The 17,155-nt window shown below is 36.4% G+C and overlaps 1 protein-coding gene across 1 annotated transcript in view; it reads right to left on the bottom strand.

The window, feature by feature from the left end:
- Positions 1-17,155, bottom strand: part of DOK6 (docking protein 6) — a 238,747-nt gene that overhangs the window by 107,209 nt on the left and 114,383 nt on the right. The gene's annotated exons all lie outside the window — the stretch shown is intronic.

The following is a 17,155-nucleotide window of genomic DNA, read 5'->3' as shown; positions in this document are numbered from 1 at the left end:
ATTAATGATTTTAAATGAAAAAATGACTGACTTAAATGTTTGCCTTCCTTCTACTTGGAGTGGCCTCCTCCTAAGTTCCACTGCCTTAAAACATGAATGAAAAAAAAAAGCCTCTTGTAATTTTGTGCTAAGTGAGGGTAAGCAGGGATTTATTAATTTAGACATGAACAAATAAGGATGACACTAGGGTTTTTTCCCTGGATCACAGTATTACAATGAGATCAAAATAGCAAGCAAGTAATATAGAGCAACTACACACATAACTCTTTCTTTTTTTTTTTTCCCCTGGAATTGGATAAGGGTAGGCAGACAATTATTATTCTTTACATTTTCACAATAAACCCTAACATATTCCTCTGCACAGAATTGTGATAACATATATAATTAAGGAATCATTTTCCATGCCCAAAACTAGTATTGCAATATAATAGATTGAAGCCTGATTGAAAAAAAAAACTTGTTATACAAATGTTAGTGACATTTTGGAGAAGTAATGCTTTACTGAGCTAAAAAGAGAGAAACCTTTCATTTTTATGTCAGAAAAAATTGGCAACTTCATTTACTCCCTTGATTTGATCTCTCATGAAGTCCAAAGTTTATATAAACAAACACATGTATAATGCTTTTAAGTACAAACTCCCAAATCTGAATGAAGATTTTTACAAATATGCTACTTAGGTTATAAATCTGTAGGTTTTCATCATGACCTCCATTAAAGAAAGCATTCATAATACCCATTAGAATTTATAATAGCTTCCATCAGCATACATACAATTTTTTACATGCTGTCAGCTATTTGACTCACAAAGAAGATTAAAATTATAGCTGTGACAACTTAAAAAAAAATAAAACTACTTAAAATCTCATAATTCATGGACTACCAGTATTTTCTTAACTTAGCAGGCATGCAGTCATAAACAGCCTATAAAGTAGATTGACATAATCACATGCAGAAACATACAACTCTCCTTCCAGCTTCTTTCTCCTCACACTTCTCCAGCTGTGACCATAGGTTTTATAAATAAGCCTTTAGAAATTAAGATACTAAGCCTTTTATCAAGCCTTAGATTGCTATCTTACAATACTAATTCTTATTATAATCATGTCTACATTTTAATTAAAATTTCACATATTGATAGGATATGAACCCAAGGATATATCCAGACATCAAGAAATGCATAGCAGGGCATTGCATTTGAAGGACTAGTTAATGTGACATATGATTTTTAGAGTTTCTTTTCAGTTGGTTCTTAACCATAGTAAACTATATCTTCATCTAAATCATATTTGTATAGACAAATAATAAACACTTGCCAGAAAAATAAACTCTTCCCAGAAAAAAACAAACAAAAGCAAATATGATTGTCAATAGGAAATGCCATATGAGAAGGAAACTATTTATACCCAGCACACACTGAAATATTGTAGGACAAACATAAGGTAGAGGTTACATACATGTGTGAATATTGCTGATTTCCGCTTTATTGCTGATGAGTACCAGCAGCCAGGACAGCATTTATTAGCAGGACAGTGCTGCTATATGCAGTGACATATGCTGGGAGCACTGCTTCTCACATCACACAGATGTCATGGACGCTGTACTCAACTTGGAAAAGATTCACACTGTCACTGAGCAGAAACATTTTGAAATTGCATTGGCTTTTTGAGTTTCCTGCATTAATTCATTCCCATCACTAGAGGGAAAAGCAGAGATAAATGTCAGGCTGTCTATGTAATTCCCTTCTTATTTTTTCAGCAAGGTGATTGTAAGCTATAGCAAGGTTTAGGCTAACCTCCTTAAACATTTAAACAAACTTATCATGGTAATATTGTTGATGTTTAAAATATAAAGCAGAAGCGACACAGCAAGATATTTTGCCATTCTCACTGTATTCATTTTTATAGGAACATACTTAACATATATCTGTCTTTCCTAGACAGGTTTACTTAATTATCTAGAGGCTTGTCTATTAGCACATTCAAATGATCTTTAATTTTATATTTTTCAGACATTTATTTTATATGTCCACAGCAAATTCTCTGATTTGATTATTTCAATTTCTATGTCCAGTCAAAATTATTAGTAACAGATGTAATATTGACTTTATGTTTTGTTTATGGAATATAAACTTCAGATACAGGATTCATTTGTTTTTTCCCCTTGAAACTGAAACCAAAAGCTACATTACTGAGAGGTTTGGCCAGTGAAGAACTTTGTAAACAGCCAAATTCACACTGTCACTGAGCAAGTGTGAATGAACTCTGAAATGAAATTGACTGTTTTCCAACAGCACTCCAAAGGGCTACCTTTGGGGAACACTTCATAAAGTACTTCCCATTTATGAAACAGAGAAAATTTATTTTAGTGAGCCATTGTTCCTATTTGGAGGGTGAGTAAATGGTCTTAATGTCCTTTCCCACACCACTAATTCTAAGCTTGCATAATTTTTCTGCTAGCCAGATAGGGTTATGACTTTATACTAAATACAGGAATATTTTGAAATATGTCTAGTTCACAAACAAATAATTATTTACAATGGACCATTTAATATTATTAGGAAAGTACCAATAATATCTATGTATTTTGACTTTAAAATTACACACATTTTTAAGGAAAGGTTTGGGTTTAAAAACAAGGAACTTTAGATTAGTTTTTCAACTTTGTCTTACATGATCATGAAAATGCAGGCTAAACAGTTCTTAATGATCCCCAATAAAATGATAGTCTCACAAGAGTTACAAGTAATTTTACGCTGCTGGATTTAAAAAAAAAAAAATTAATTGCAAAATTAAGTCAAAATACAGATCCTTTTATTCTTGAAAAAATAAGAAATCTCCCACATTTTCAAAATGTGCAGCTTTCCTGAAAGTAAATGGATCTAATGTTCTGTCCTTTAGAAGCAGACCTCCTAATTCCAGTTAATATGGAGATTTTGCTTCAAAGTAAGGCTCTAATCTTCATTAGACATCAGAAGACTGGTACATGTCCTATGAATTTTATTAAATATGAATCTTAAACCCTTAAATGTGGGCCAGAATGCTTTATAAATGTGTTATTAATATACTTGGACATATTTTGAAGCATTTGCCTTACTTTTGTGAACAGAATTGTTGATTATGACTTCACTATGGCATGAAATGAGTAATCAGTCGATTTGAATTAAGAAAAACCTCCATCTAATAGGAAGCAACCCTAAACCTGCTTGATTTGCAGTAGAAACTGTCACAATAGCACTGCAAGTTTGATCCACCAAACACCCGAAAAATTCAAACCCAATATGATATTTATTCTGTCTTCTGGAACAGTTACAAATTGATAAAAACTGAATCTAAAGCAAAATGCAAAACAGTTCTCAAATCAGAACATAAATTTTCTCTACTTTTATATAAATTTTTTTTGTACCAATTGCAGTTGGTTCAGTGGGAGGGGGAAATTAATATATTTGTCATCATTAACACCTTACTTACCTTATTTTCCCATTAATACACTATTTTATAAGTTTGAAAACAAAATGAGAAACAGATCTAACTAAATGACTAAAAGCTAAAAGGCAACAACAGCTTCTCTGTGGTTCTTTTCCATTGAATAACTTCAGTTTTTAGCTTAGATTTTGCAAGGAAAACTTAAAAGCATGTTTGAAGCAGTTGAAATTGTTTAAAACAAGACTTTAAAAGTAGACATGCTTTAGGAAAGGTATTGGAAAAAATAAAAGCTTTTTTAGAGCAAATGGGATAATTTATCTGTATGGATTGTGAGAACATTGTATGAATGTACTTGAACTGCAATTACAGAAAATACATTAATATTTTCCTCCTTCATTGCAATCTTCATATAGAGAAGACTGAATTGCACCAAATGTCATACTGATTTGAAGAAAAGCAACATATTTTGGGGCACTTTTTAAAACCACACTACTTTAAAACTACATTAAGCAATGATTATGACTGATAAATTGGGATTTTTTAAATTAAGCTTTTTCAGACATCTGAAGCACAATTAGCTTATTAGCTTAGACTGAATTTCCTTATTAAAAATAATAATTCCAGGAATTTAAGGCTGAACGTCCCAAATTGACACATACAGTAAAATTAATTCAGGAAATAATTTTTATTTATTTACCAGGGAAAAGGACAACTCCTGACTGAGAAATTTATTGCTGCTTTTCTTGGAACTTACACCCAAGATCATAAATTACTGTAAACAGAGGAATCTCAGCTGTCTGGGAATACACTAGTTGGTAACTGGAATATCAGCAATTGTTGTACTAGTGATTCATTTGAGTATCTACCATTATCTGTGGCAGTCCTTTAAAATACACAGGAAAAGTGAACAACTTGAATTATTGAAATTCAGAGTTATTTCTACCTAAAATTTATTTACTTATGTTCTTAAAGGTAAGCCATAGTTTAATATGTTTTCCCCTGAAATATTGGCAGAGAGATTACAAAACTGAATGGGCTGTGACAATGCATTAAGCAGCTTTGCTCTGCAGGTATAAAATCTGGGACAGCTCTAGAAAAATCTTACAAGAGTCACGTAAACCCTTGTCTTTGCCTATCACTACATTAGCTGCAGCAATCCAACACTCAGTCTTAAAATTGCTTTAGCTCTCAACACCAGGCAGCAGTGAAATGCCAGTGTAGCAGCTTTACTGATCACCCTGGCTGCAGTGGTGCATTCTGCAGCACTGCAATCCATTCTGATTGCTCAACAGCCCATGGGGCTGTGCTAATGCTGGTACCACGAGAGCTTGTGGCAACCTCTCAAAATCTTACAAAGATGGATGGACAGTGAACACCAAATGCTTACCTTTAGTTTGTTTTGTTATGGTCTGGTTTGATTTTTTTAAATGTGCACAAATTTGCCCAAGGTTTCCATGCCTAGAGACTACATATCCAATGCTGAATACACAAAGACTTCTGTGGTCTTTTACACACACTAGTCTTCCCAGGTTGCATTCATTCAGTGACAAAAGTGTTTCAAAAGACCTGAAACAGTTAACTTGCCAACAGTCCCATATACCTTACCCACCATAAGTAGCCAAATGTAATGCAAGCTGAATAGTGATGGAGAATGAAAAATAGATTGTGTGTTTTAGGTTTGGAGCAGTAAATTATCATGTTTTTCACTGAACTCTCCCCAGGCTCAGCCAACCATACATCATTTGTCAATACTCCAAATTCAATCTATAAATTAATGTCATGATTTTTGTGCTGCCACTAAATGTATGCTGTTCTCAGGAGAGGTCAGGAACTGCAGAAATCATCTAATTTTATGAGGTGATACATATTCACAAATCCCAGGAGATCTGACCTATATTCATAGATGATCAGAAGCTTTTTATCTCAGCTGATACCTGGATTGCACTCCAGTGTTAGCAAACTTGTGGATATTAAACACTAATCCCAGAGGGAAAGGAAGTAGAAATATGCCCAAACACAACAGCTATGAGTTAAGTAATCATATCTTCTATTATCTTTAGAGAAATTTTTAAAGTGGAAAAAAGGAAACAGTCTAGAATTTCACTACCTATGTACATCTCCACTGGCATATTAGTACCAATTCAATAATGTCTCATACCAGTACTTTCCAGAAGACAAGATTGAAAGGATTAGAAGTTTCAGTGAGTGACAACCAAAGTAGAGATATGCTAAAAACCTGATAGCCTTAGTACTGCTAGCCCAAATAAAAAAAAAAACAAGAAGGAAAGATGGAAGGCAGGAAGAAGAAAGAAAGAGAGGGAAAGAAAGAGGAAAAGAGAAGGAAGGAAGGAAGGAAGGAAGGAAGGAAGGAAGGAAGGAAGGAAGGAAGGAAGGAAGGAAGGAAGGAAGGAAGGAAGGAAGGAAGGAAGGAAGGAAGGAAGGAAGGAAGGAAGAACTTTTTATTGTGTCTTGTCCTCCTGTCCTGCTGAGTAGTGGAAGTGAGAGAGCAGCTTAGTGGCACCTCTCAGCCAGCCAAGGTCAAATCACTACAACATAACCACATCCTCTCTGTGTTCTAGATATGAATATTGGAAACAGAGGTAGTGCAGATTCCTTTTACCCAGCAATACAGCCTGGATACTGCCACTGAACATGCCCTGCCTCCTTGCAGGTCTGTCATCATGTTTCCCACTAAGAGCAGGTGATCATGTTTTTATATTGACTCTACAGCAAACCAGATGAGAATCATGGGGGATTTGCAAAGATATAATGCTTTCCTAACATAAAGCTGCACTATTTGCAGACTAGAGGCGGCTTGCAGCCAAGACTGGTTATATCTTGGCATGAAGACATAAACAAAAAAAAAATTATTTATTGACTCTTATCATCATCAGGCAATGAACACTACAACCCTTTGCAGCTGACACACCTTAACAAGGTGCTAACATTTCTTGACAGATTTAAGGGATCAAGACAAGTGATGGTTTGCTCTAAAATGTGTTATTCTTAGAACTGGTTGAGAGTTTTCTGAGTAAATCCAGATGCATCAAGAACTAAATGCACTGTAGGAAAACTACCTGCCTGTCTGCATGGCAGGCTGCTGAAGAACCCTCAGCTTCAGCATCAGGAGCAGTTGTATCATGTTGGTGAGGGTCAGATGCCTCAAGACTGGGGAAGAATAACTACCCTGATGATCAAGCTCTGTATTCTTGCCTGAATTTTGAAGGAAAACATCTTGTTTGAATTTCCCTTCTACAAGAATATTTTAAAAATCTATTTTTAAATTTCAGTCTTTAGAACACAGGAAGTTATAGACTTGAAAGCATACAAATATACACTATTACATTTGTAGTGCTGGGTGCTAAAAAGTATCAGTCTAGGAAAGAAATTGAATCCATTCCTCCTGGTTTTACAAAAGAACCCTACTTAAAATACTAAGTCTCATTCACTTTTTTTCCCCAAGTGCCTATCACAGCAGAGGCCCTTATAACAAATTACTCAATTAAAGAACACCACATGCATAATGCATGGGATAGACAAACCAAGATGGAAGAGACAGGCTTTTGTTCTAGCTTCAACTATATAAACTATGCCATTCTCTTTTCAACCTGATATAGAACTCCTGATATACTTTTGTTTCTGTTAATTATGTTAAAAACCCCTAAAGAGGCAAGATGCAATCCACCAGGAAATGGGCTCAAATTGCACCATGGGAGGTTTAGATTAGATATTAGGAAACATTTCTTCACTGAAATGGTATTCAGGCAGTAGAATAGGCAGCCCAGGGAAATGGTGGAATCACCATCCCTGGAAATTCAAATGTGCTGTTTGTTAAGAACTGACTTCTATAATCAGCCTAATAAAATCAGGTTAAGATACCTAAAAACCTGAACAGCATGTGGAAATGGCAACTTTAAGTACAAAGATGATGGCAAAATGTCTTTTAGAAAATCCCACAGCCTTTTATGTTGTGGAAAGCAAGTAAGAAATTACCTTGCTTAGTGTACAGAAACAAATTCTGTGGTCTGTTCTACAAACATCAGAGTGTTCAGTAACATGGATGTTTAAAAACTAATTTTAAAATGAAGACATAAAATTTGCATGTAAATTTCATCCTTTTCAAGCATGGGTGGTTTCATGGCATGACTGTATCACAACCCCATACATGGATATTTCAGTAAAATTAGATTCTGTATTCACACACACACATATAAATATATATATATATATATATATATAGATAGATAGATAGATAGATAGATAGTCAATGTTTAATATACAGAAAAGTCCTCTGCCTGAGATTTTTTTCCAGGCTTTGACACATGCATTTGTCATCTAGTTAATGAAGTTATCCCAGTCCTCCATCTGCAAACTACCAATTACAACTAGAATATGAGGAAATTTTATGCACAGAACTCATCAAGATTCTCTGACTGTTTTCTGTAATCCCTTAATTATTGCATGTGAATGCCTTTTGGCAGTGTAGAGCAGGCCAATATTTTTAAAAACCAGATGTAGGTAGCACGAAGGCATGTTAAAATAGGTCGTGTCTTATTGCTTTACCTTATAATAAAATGTGTTTACAAGAGAGGAAGTACATTTAGACTTTCACACTTACAATATGATTAAAAATTATTCTAACTTAATTTATGGCATGAATTATACAGAAGGATCTCCATATCTTTGTTTCATAGGACTAGAAGCTATTTATGGCACAGTACTTTTATCAAAACCACTAAAAATCTCAAAATGAGATCAGAAAGAGATCCTGCTGTACAGAGATGCACAACATATTAGCAATTTCAGATTTCAGTTTAAGGTAAACAGCCAGAGGCTAAGGAAAACCTCTTTTTTTTTTTTTTTTAGGTGAATCTTAGACCATGTTAGTTCTGCATTTTTATGGACTTCTGTCATCTCACTAATACATACTTTTAAACAGCTTACACCCCTAGTACCAAAATCCAAACCAACAAGTGAGCAACTAAGACACTTTTCTATTAAAGTCCACCAAACAATTCCATAACTTTACATGCCTGACATCCCAGACTTCAGCCTCACTAACCCACCTCCTCTCCACGCTTACTTGGACAGGCAGCTGTACATTGAAATTCTAGGGCAGAGGCTTGGAGAATTAAGGCATTTCTCCTAGTGACTCTAAATTCACTACTGAAGATGGTGCTGACCTTGCACCATCTACCAGATGAAGCTGAAATCTTCTTGCTCTCTTCTCTTTGTCTTCTGAACTTGCTCAGTTTCTTCAGACAGGAAGATGTCTTTTCTAATATTTTACTCTCGAGAAGTTCTACATGCACTCTAAAATAGATAATTCACCATTATCTTAGCTATCTTCTTTGGCTTCTGTTCCTATGGGAACAGTTTATATTTCATATAAATTTCAATACCTTCAAGTAAAAATGTGATAAGGAAAGCACTGATAGTGTCTACACTTCAATATATTTGTCCAGGACAAAAGAATAATACTTCTCTACTTAGGATCATAGAATAGCTTGGATGGTCAGTAGTTACCAGGATCCTCATTTTTACCTTTTTGAAAAATCCATACTATGTTTTTTTTTTTCCCCCCAGTCTTCCTCTCTCCCAAGTCTAGGACTTGACTCAACTGTCACGACTTTCCAAATATTGTGGAGAGCACTTATCTAGAGCCACTATGTTGGACATTATTAAAGAGTCTCCAGACAAGTTTACAGTATGTGAACAGCAACAGCAACTGAATCCTTATCACGCCATAATCAAAATTTAGGGAATTAACCCAAAGTCTAAACTTTAGGGTTTCCCATACTGCAGTCTTAGAGAAAGTTTGCCTTTCCCAACTCCTCCATTTAGAAATGTTACAGCTTTCCTACTTATTTTGTCACAGCACCTGTGCATGCTCCTGCTGGAAGTTAACCTTATTTCCTTCCTGTCCCACATTTTCCCTATAAACTGAGAATGCAGCAGCATTCCTAGCTCAGGCACCTGCCAGGAAGAAGTGCTGAAGAGATGGTGATCATTTTGTGTGTCTACTGTTTTCAAATTTAGCATTCTATTATTAGGGGAAAAAAAAAAAAAAAAAAAAAAAAAAAGTGTTTGTCTTCCCACAATACTGTTTATATGCTGAATAATTTTAGAACTAAGTCTGCAATCAATTAATAACTTAGAAGTGACTGAAAAAGATGGAAAGCAACAGTGTAGAACCTGTTCCATCAACAGCTATGTCCTGAAGATGGAGAATAGTTTTCTGCATTCATTCCATTTGCCAGGAATACAAGTGTGTCAGAAAATGTAACAGTGTAAGAAAATTGTAACACTGTAGTTCAGACACATAACCAAGAAAAATAAGGATCAACTGGCAACCAAGAGCAATGAGAGGAAGAATACAAATACTTATATATATTAAAGTCAGAACAGAGATGCTTATTTATAGGCAAAATTAAAAAAAAAAAAAAAAAAAAAAAGAAACTAAAAAAGAAACTAAAAGTCATTATTAATAAGGAAACTATTTGTCCAGAACAAAAGAACATGCATTTGAAGTAAATTTTAACATTACCATTACTCAGACTGAACTTTTTCCTGAAAGCGGACAGTGTTTCAAAAATTGTGATAAAAAAGGGAGAATGTAAGGAACCAGAACAACATATTTATCTTCATGTAATGCCTGTCTTTTCACTCTTTGTTAAATTTCAGTTGTTACATACAGAAGTGAGAGCACGCATCTAATCTCCAATGAACCAAATGCTTTATGGAGAGAGCAGGTTCCTTTCTCTCTACATATAAACAAACAAAACCAGAAAATAGAATAGCAGGAGTCATAAATTTTCATATAAAATCCCTGACACCTTAACAGTGAAATATACTATGTTCCAGAATAGTTTCAGCTACTTAGGTTTATTTTTCTGCATCCAAAATGTGAACTTTGTATTCCTCTTTTCAGTGCCCAAACCGTATATAGGAAGCTGTTCTTCATTTTCACCACCTCCATGATCCTGGAGCTTTAAAGTTGCAAAAATAACAGAAAAAATGGGAACTTCAACCTGGTTATTTTAAAATATTAATATTAATATTTTTAAGCTTTATTTTTAAAGCTTATATAGCCATTTGTATTGTTAGTCACAGCAGCAAGTATGAGCACTGATGCTTCATCTTAAAGCCTCAAAGTTTCACAGTAATTTTAATGCAAAACCTCTAGGCTTCTTAACTGTCAAAGGATACAGTAGTATGAATTACACCTACTACTCCACTGAGATCTGTCTAACTCTTTCTGAACATAGTAGTTTTGCTTGTGAAAACTATCAAGGAGAAAAAGCCCAACTCATGATCAGTAGTAATTTGCTACAGCCTAAAAGCTTTTTCAGTGCAAACATGAAATGAACTTGTGCCTTTTCAAATGATACCACCACTGTAATTGTTTTTTAAGACCAACAAATGGTGAAAACAGATTTAAAATAAAAAAAGAATGAATCTAGAAGAAGCCCACATTGCCACTTGGCACCAACAGACTTTCAATTTCAACAAAGTAATACTTCTTTTTGGATAGTTATGACAAAACTTGATTATCACAGTTTGACTGCACTCAAAAGAAGCTGAAACACAAGAATACAGAAGAAAAAGCCTGTTTATGCTACAGATGTATAAAAGAGTTTTATCAAGGTAACCATCACCAAAGCATGACATTCAAGAAATTTAAATGATGAATTGAGCCAAAACAACCACAAAAGTTGATAAACCCCTAAACCAGAAGTTTCAAATAGAGTAACTGGTAGACACTTTGTAATAAACCAAATCTATTTTCCCCAGGACTTGAATAGAGAAAGTTTTAAGGGAAAGTCAAAGCACAACCACCTAAAAATAATGAAGATATTTCTGGGTTGTAATGATTCCAGAGCTGCAGTTCATGCATGCCTGGAAAGAAATAAACCCCTTCAATTCCTATACTTGTATACAGAGTGGGACATTGTACTGAAGAGAACACAGAAAAATGTCAGTATCCCAGGGGTGCCTGCATTTGTTTAACAGTGGCAGTGTTAAGATTTCTCTTAATTTTGCCCCTTATGTTACACATGTGGTTTTGCCCCTTATGTTATAACTCATTCTATTCTCAAATCACCAAAATCACCTCTTGGCTCCAAGTTGTCTCTCTTTTCTCTGTCTCCATAGTATTTTCAACTCCTCTAATTATATATTTTTTTTCCTTTTAGCACTAGGTTTAAAAGTTCATCAGTTTTCATCACATTCTGTCATTTAGAAACCAAAATAGATTTTACACAAACCTCTGCTGGAGGGGCCACTAAGCATAAAGTGCCCAGGGATTGGTATCACTTAGTATTTTGCTGTCATCACTAAAAGAAAAATCAAGCCCCCATATGGTCTGTCCCTGACTAGTGCAAATCAGGAACAGCATTCTTTGAAAGCTAGCTATTATTCAGGCACAATCCTTGTCAAGCTAGCAACTTCCAGAACAGCACCATAAAATTCTAGATTAAATCACTACTCATGCTCTCCAATTTCATTTTATTGCTGGTCCTGTACAGCCAGCATCGCTCACTGCATCACATCTACAAGTTCTGTGAGAGTTTAAAGGGCATTTCAGAACACCTGTCTCAGTTCAGACACCTGTCTTACAGTCATATTACAGATATCAGGCTTGCAGAAAGAAGAGCATCTTAACAGATACACACATCCAGGCACAGCTGTAACTACACAAAAAGTGACAGCACACCTACCTGAAGAAAAAAACTCAACAACAGTAACAAGAAGTCCCCAACCAAACAAGTCTCATCCCAACAATTTTTTTAGCAAAGGTATCAGGGAAAATCAATATGTCAAACCCAGCAGCAGGAATCCAGAGCTAAAAGACCACTTGCCTGATTATACATTCTAGAATTAAAAAAAAAAAAAAAACAACAGAATTTCATAATTCTTAATTTTAAAAAAAATCACAAAAATTCCCTTAATGGCAATAACTTTCACACAATTTTCAGGAAGGCTCAAATTGAGATCATAGCATGTTCCTTGTTAGGGCAGCAGCAATTTCCCATGGTTTGAAGAAGAATTCCCATGCTCAAAAATCTGTTGTAGGTTCACTTAGTTATAGACTACTTTTCATGTTAGTTAATCAGCCCTGACTTCTCATTAGTTTACTAACACTGAAACTATTCTTATGGTAACAGAGAATTTTAAAATTGCTAATCACTGAAGTCCACTAGAGAAGATGTCAGAAACAGATATAGTGACAGCAAGAAGTTTCCCTTTCTTCCTAAAGAGGGTTAGTTCTTCTTTAATGACTTGCTATCCCATGCTTTTATTCAAGGAACTGTACTCTTCAAAATATTTCAACAGGGCTTCAGAATGGAACTCATTTCTACAGCTGTTGCAGATGTTGGGAGCACTGGTGGTAGTGATGGGTAGGTGATAGCAAAAGCATATGGAGGACTGATTTGTTTTTCTATAGAATGCTTTCATTAGCAAATGAAGATTACCAACAATTAGAAGCCTGTCAGATTACTAATTTGCTGAAATTCTAATGGAAATATAGGGGTTACAGCCCACCCAGAGCTCAGACTTGCCAGTAGCTGCCTTGAAGACAATAAGCAAGATGAGGCACTAGAAGCTGCAGGAGCTTAGGAAAAAACCACAGGCTCTGAGCCAGCACACCCAGTGGGCTGGTATCACAGCTCTCAGGCTTTCTGGGGAGAACCAAAGTGTTCTGCATCTTTAGAGACCGATTTTAGAACAGAATAGGATTTTATTGTGCTTAATTCCACAATTAAGAAAGCTGTGTGCCAAAAAAATATGCTGCTTTTTGGCACTTTAAGACGGCACAGAGGAGAAGACATCAGCTCATAATATCAAAACCAAAGCGATACCATTATGTAAAATCATTTTCTTACATAATACTGATAAAATCCCTACAGTTCAGTCCCTAAAATCAACTCAGCTTGAAGTATTTTTTTCTTCTTGTCTCCAAAAAATTGTTGACTATATGCTCAGCAGACCTTTTGCAGTGGGTTTAGTGTTACAATCCTTCATCTGTCTCTGGAAGTCAAGATGATAAGAAACAAGGTATCTGCTTCTGTATATGCACAGGCTTCACGGTAGAAAAATGCCCACATTATTTTGGACATTTTTGAAACTCTGTGGTCCTTAAAAGTTCAAGATCAATCAGTTATGATTCTAGAAAATTTTGCCTTGAGTCAAAACCACTTGAGTGTTTTTTTGACACTGAAGCCATGGGGAAAAAAGAGGGATTAGTAAAGTTATTGTGTTAACCAAAGAAGTGGCAAGAAGAATTGCCAAAATAAACACCACTGTGTGTACATCACTATACACTGTGAGGCTGTTAAAAGTATCTGTATCTTCCCATACAAACCAGTGCCACTAAACAAGAGAAGAAAAGGAATCCGTCTTAAATAAGAAGCAAGCTCTCTGAATATTCCTTAAATTTTGTTGTTTCATACAGGAAAGCCAAGCACTTGGCACATTTCAACAGCAGTAAAAATGATAACAGTTCCTTGTGAGAAGACAGAATTCACTGTGGAAATGACTTGGGAAATAAATTTTTTTTTTGGTCCACATCTTCCTAGTTCAGAAAACACAAAAGATTTGGTGTTAAAGAGATTTTAGTGAAACAAAAAAGTTTATCTTTCTCATCTGATAGGTGTGATGCAATCTATATTGCTTACATAGACTGAAGGAATGTAGAAAGGCAAACTGATTGAAACTCCACTGCACTCACAGCTAAGATTTGTAGTGTTTCAGAAACAGCAAGGTATCTGATACTTTTTAGCTCCATCTTCTCTGTATTTTCAGATCAGATAAGCAATAAGATCCCCTGAACTATTTTTTCTCCAGGCTGAACAAGCCCTCAGCCTCTCTTCATATGTCACGCCCTCCTGGCTCTTGGTGCCTTCCCCTGGATTCCCTCCTGTATGTCAATAGTGTGCTGAGTCATAAGGTTTATGTAAGCACATTTCTCCAGCCTGCCAGGTCCTCTGACAGCAGCCCTGCCTTCCCAGACTGGGTCACCCCACCTGGTGTCACATGCAAACCAGCTGAGAGTGTTGGTCCCAGCACTGATTCCTGAGGGATCCACTACCCCTTGGCTGCAAGTTTGGCTTCACAGCCTTGTTTTTGTAAGTCCAGCCTATTTCCTGTCCACTTTATAGAGTCTTTATCCATCCCATGCCCAACTAACTTTGGGGGCTATGGAGGAAGCTACAGAGGGCATCAAAGACCATTAAAATCAAGGTATATAAGAACTACTGTCTTTCTTTTGTCAGACACCTCATCATGGCAAACATGATTTACATATGGGAAATGGTGTTTTCTACTCCCTTTCACCTTGCTGTCCTCCATGTGTTTACACATGATTTGCTCCAACAGTGTTTGCAGGGACTGAGGTGAAGATGACTGGAGTACAGTTATCTGGATCCTTCTATTTGTCATTCTTGACAATCAAGTTCCACTAACTTCTGTAAGAAATCAAGTGATTTAGGTGATGCCTGACTATGCCTTCCTCTGCTGGGGATACTGCATCATGTTCAGGGGCTCAGGGACTTGGAAGGCCCAAGGTCAAGCCTTGCAAGTGAAAACCACAGTATAAAAGGTACCTTAGCCTGTCTCATGACCCCTGTCACTATGTTGACTGTTCCAGCAAGCAATAGGGCCATGCTCACTCAGCCTTTATTTTACTCCTGATGTACTTTAAAAAACCCTTTTTATCTTGCACTTCCCTGAGCAGGAGCTTGCTCAGCTCCATTCCTATAAAAACAGACAATGCCTAAGTATCCCTCCAAAGCAGTCTGCCTCTGCTTCATTGCAGGGGTTTTTTGTCTTTGAGCTGAGTCAGCAGCTCCATGCCCGTTCATACTTGTCTTCTGTAAAGCTTCTCTTCTGAGAATGGGATGAACAGTTCTTGTGCTTAGAGGATGCTGTCCTTGCAGACTGGATAACTCTCCTGGGCTCCTTTGCCCTTCAAGGATCCACAGGATCCTGCTGAGCATGTCCCTGAACAAACATTGCCCCTCATCACAATATTGATCATCTGTATCAAGAAATTATGTTCAATCTGCTTCAGACTGTGTTCAGCCTTATTGGCCTTCCAGTTGCTGCTGAGGTTAAAATCACCCAAGAATTCTAATGCCTGGGAATATGAGGCTTTTTCTAGCTGCCCTAAGACTGCTTCATCTGCCTTCTCTTGTTGATGAGAAGGTCTAGAGCAGGCACCTACTACATCACCTGTCTTGGTCTGAGCTTTGATCTCTGTCCACAAGCTCTCCACTTGTTTGCCACTTCACCCAGGGTTCAGCCCACTCAAAACACACCTTTGTATAGAGCCAGAGGGAGAGCATCTCATACTGACACCCTGTTAGTACCTTAAGCTACCTGTGCCTTTTAGTTACAACTGTTTGCAATATTTGATCTAAAACCTACATAATTCATGACATTGCACACTTTTAACTTCCTCCACATTTCTCAGATTTTGTTTCACTGTATTTAATTTATTATTTAGACTGTACATGATGCAATGTTTATATGATAATATTGATATGGAATAACAGAATATCCAGAGTTGGAAGGGATCTACAAGGATCATTGAGTCCAACTCCTGCCCTGTGCAGGACAGTGCCAAGAGTCACACCATGTGCCCAAAAGTGTTTTCCAAATGCTTCCTGAACTCTGTCAGGCTGGTGCTGTCATCATTTCCCTGCAGAGCCTTTTCCAGAGCTCAGTCACCCTCAGGATGAAGAATCTTTTCCTAATTCCAACCTAAACCTCCCCTGACACAGCTTCAGGTCATTCCTTTGGGTCCTGTCACTGGTCACCACAGAAAAGAGATCAGTGCCTGCCCATCCTCCTCCTCTATAAAGGAGGTTGTAGACTCTGATGAGATCTTCCCTCAGTTTCCTCTTCTCCAGACCAAGTAACTTCAGTCACTCCTCATACGGCTTTTTCTCTAGGCCCTTCACCATAGATTCATAATGTTATATACATTTAAAAAAACCCCAAACAACATATATATAGTATCATCTATCAAAACTTTTAAAATGCACTGTTTCAAATATGCCACTAAAAAAGCACAAACTTTATCATTAAAGACTTTCATACTATTTAAAAAAAACTTTTTTTTTCTGTTAAAATATACCCTAGAACACAGATGTGTACAACTGTACCTGCAAACCAGAAAATTCTGCACTCTAATTGTGCAGTGTTCAGTGCCTCACAAGTAACTACCTGCCATTATGTACCATAATGCCCAAGTCTTGTTCTGTGCTAGGCTAGTCATTATGTTATGGAGTCATTCAAACCACAGACTGCTTGACACCCTGCTTTAAAATATCCTGAGGTTTTAGCTGGTATTTGCCACTTATTTGCAATGGCATGATAATTATTAGTTTAGTAAGTGCCTATAGCAAAGCTTGTTAAAAAAAGAATGTTTCACATCTTGACTTAATAACATCTTACAGGTTATTTTTTACTAGGATTTACAAGTTTAGCTGGAAACCTCCAATCTTTAGACCATCTGCATGCAAAGAAAAATAATTAAAAAAGAGCTCTGCAACACCTCTAACACCTCTCATCACTTATCAAAAAACCCCCTAACCAAACCCCAAAAGACATGAACCCCAAACTCCAAGGTTTCCTGTTTGCCACAAATTTCTTTTAGCTAAGAATTTCTATCTGGCATTGTGAGTTAATTCTTCTGAGCCCGACTTTGATGTGTACCTTGATTTCT

The sequence above is a fragment of the Oenanthe melanoleuca genome, chromosome 2, assembly GCF_029582105.1.
Source record: "Oenanthe melanoleuca isolate GR-GAL-2019-014 chromosome 2, OMel1.0, whole genome shotgun sequence".
Classification (NCBI taxonomy): Eukaryota; Metazoa; Chordata; class Aves; order Passeriformes; family Muscicapidae; genus Oenanthe; species Oenanthe melanoleuca.
Note: the sequence above shows the minus strand (reverse complement) of the source record. Positions and strands in the feature narration are given on the sequence as shown.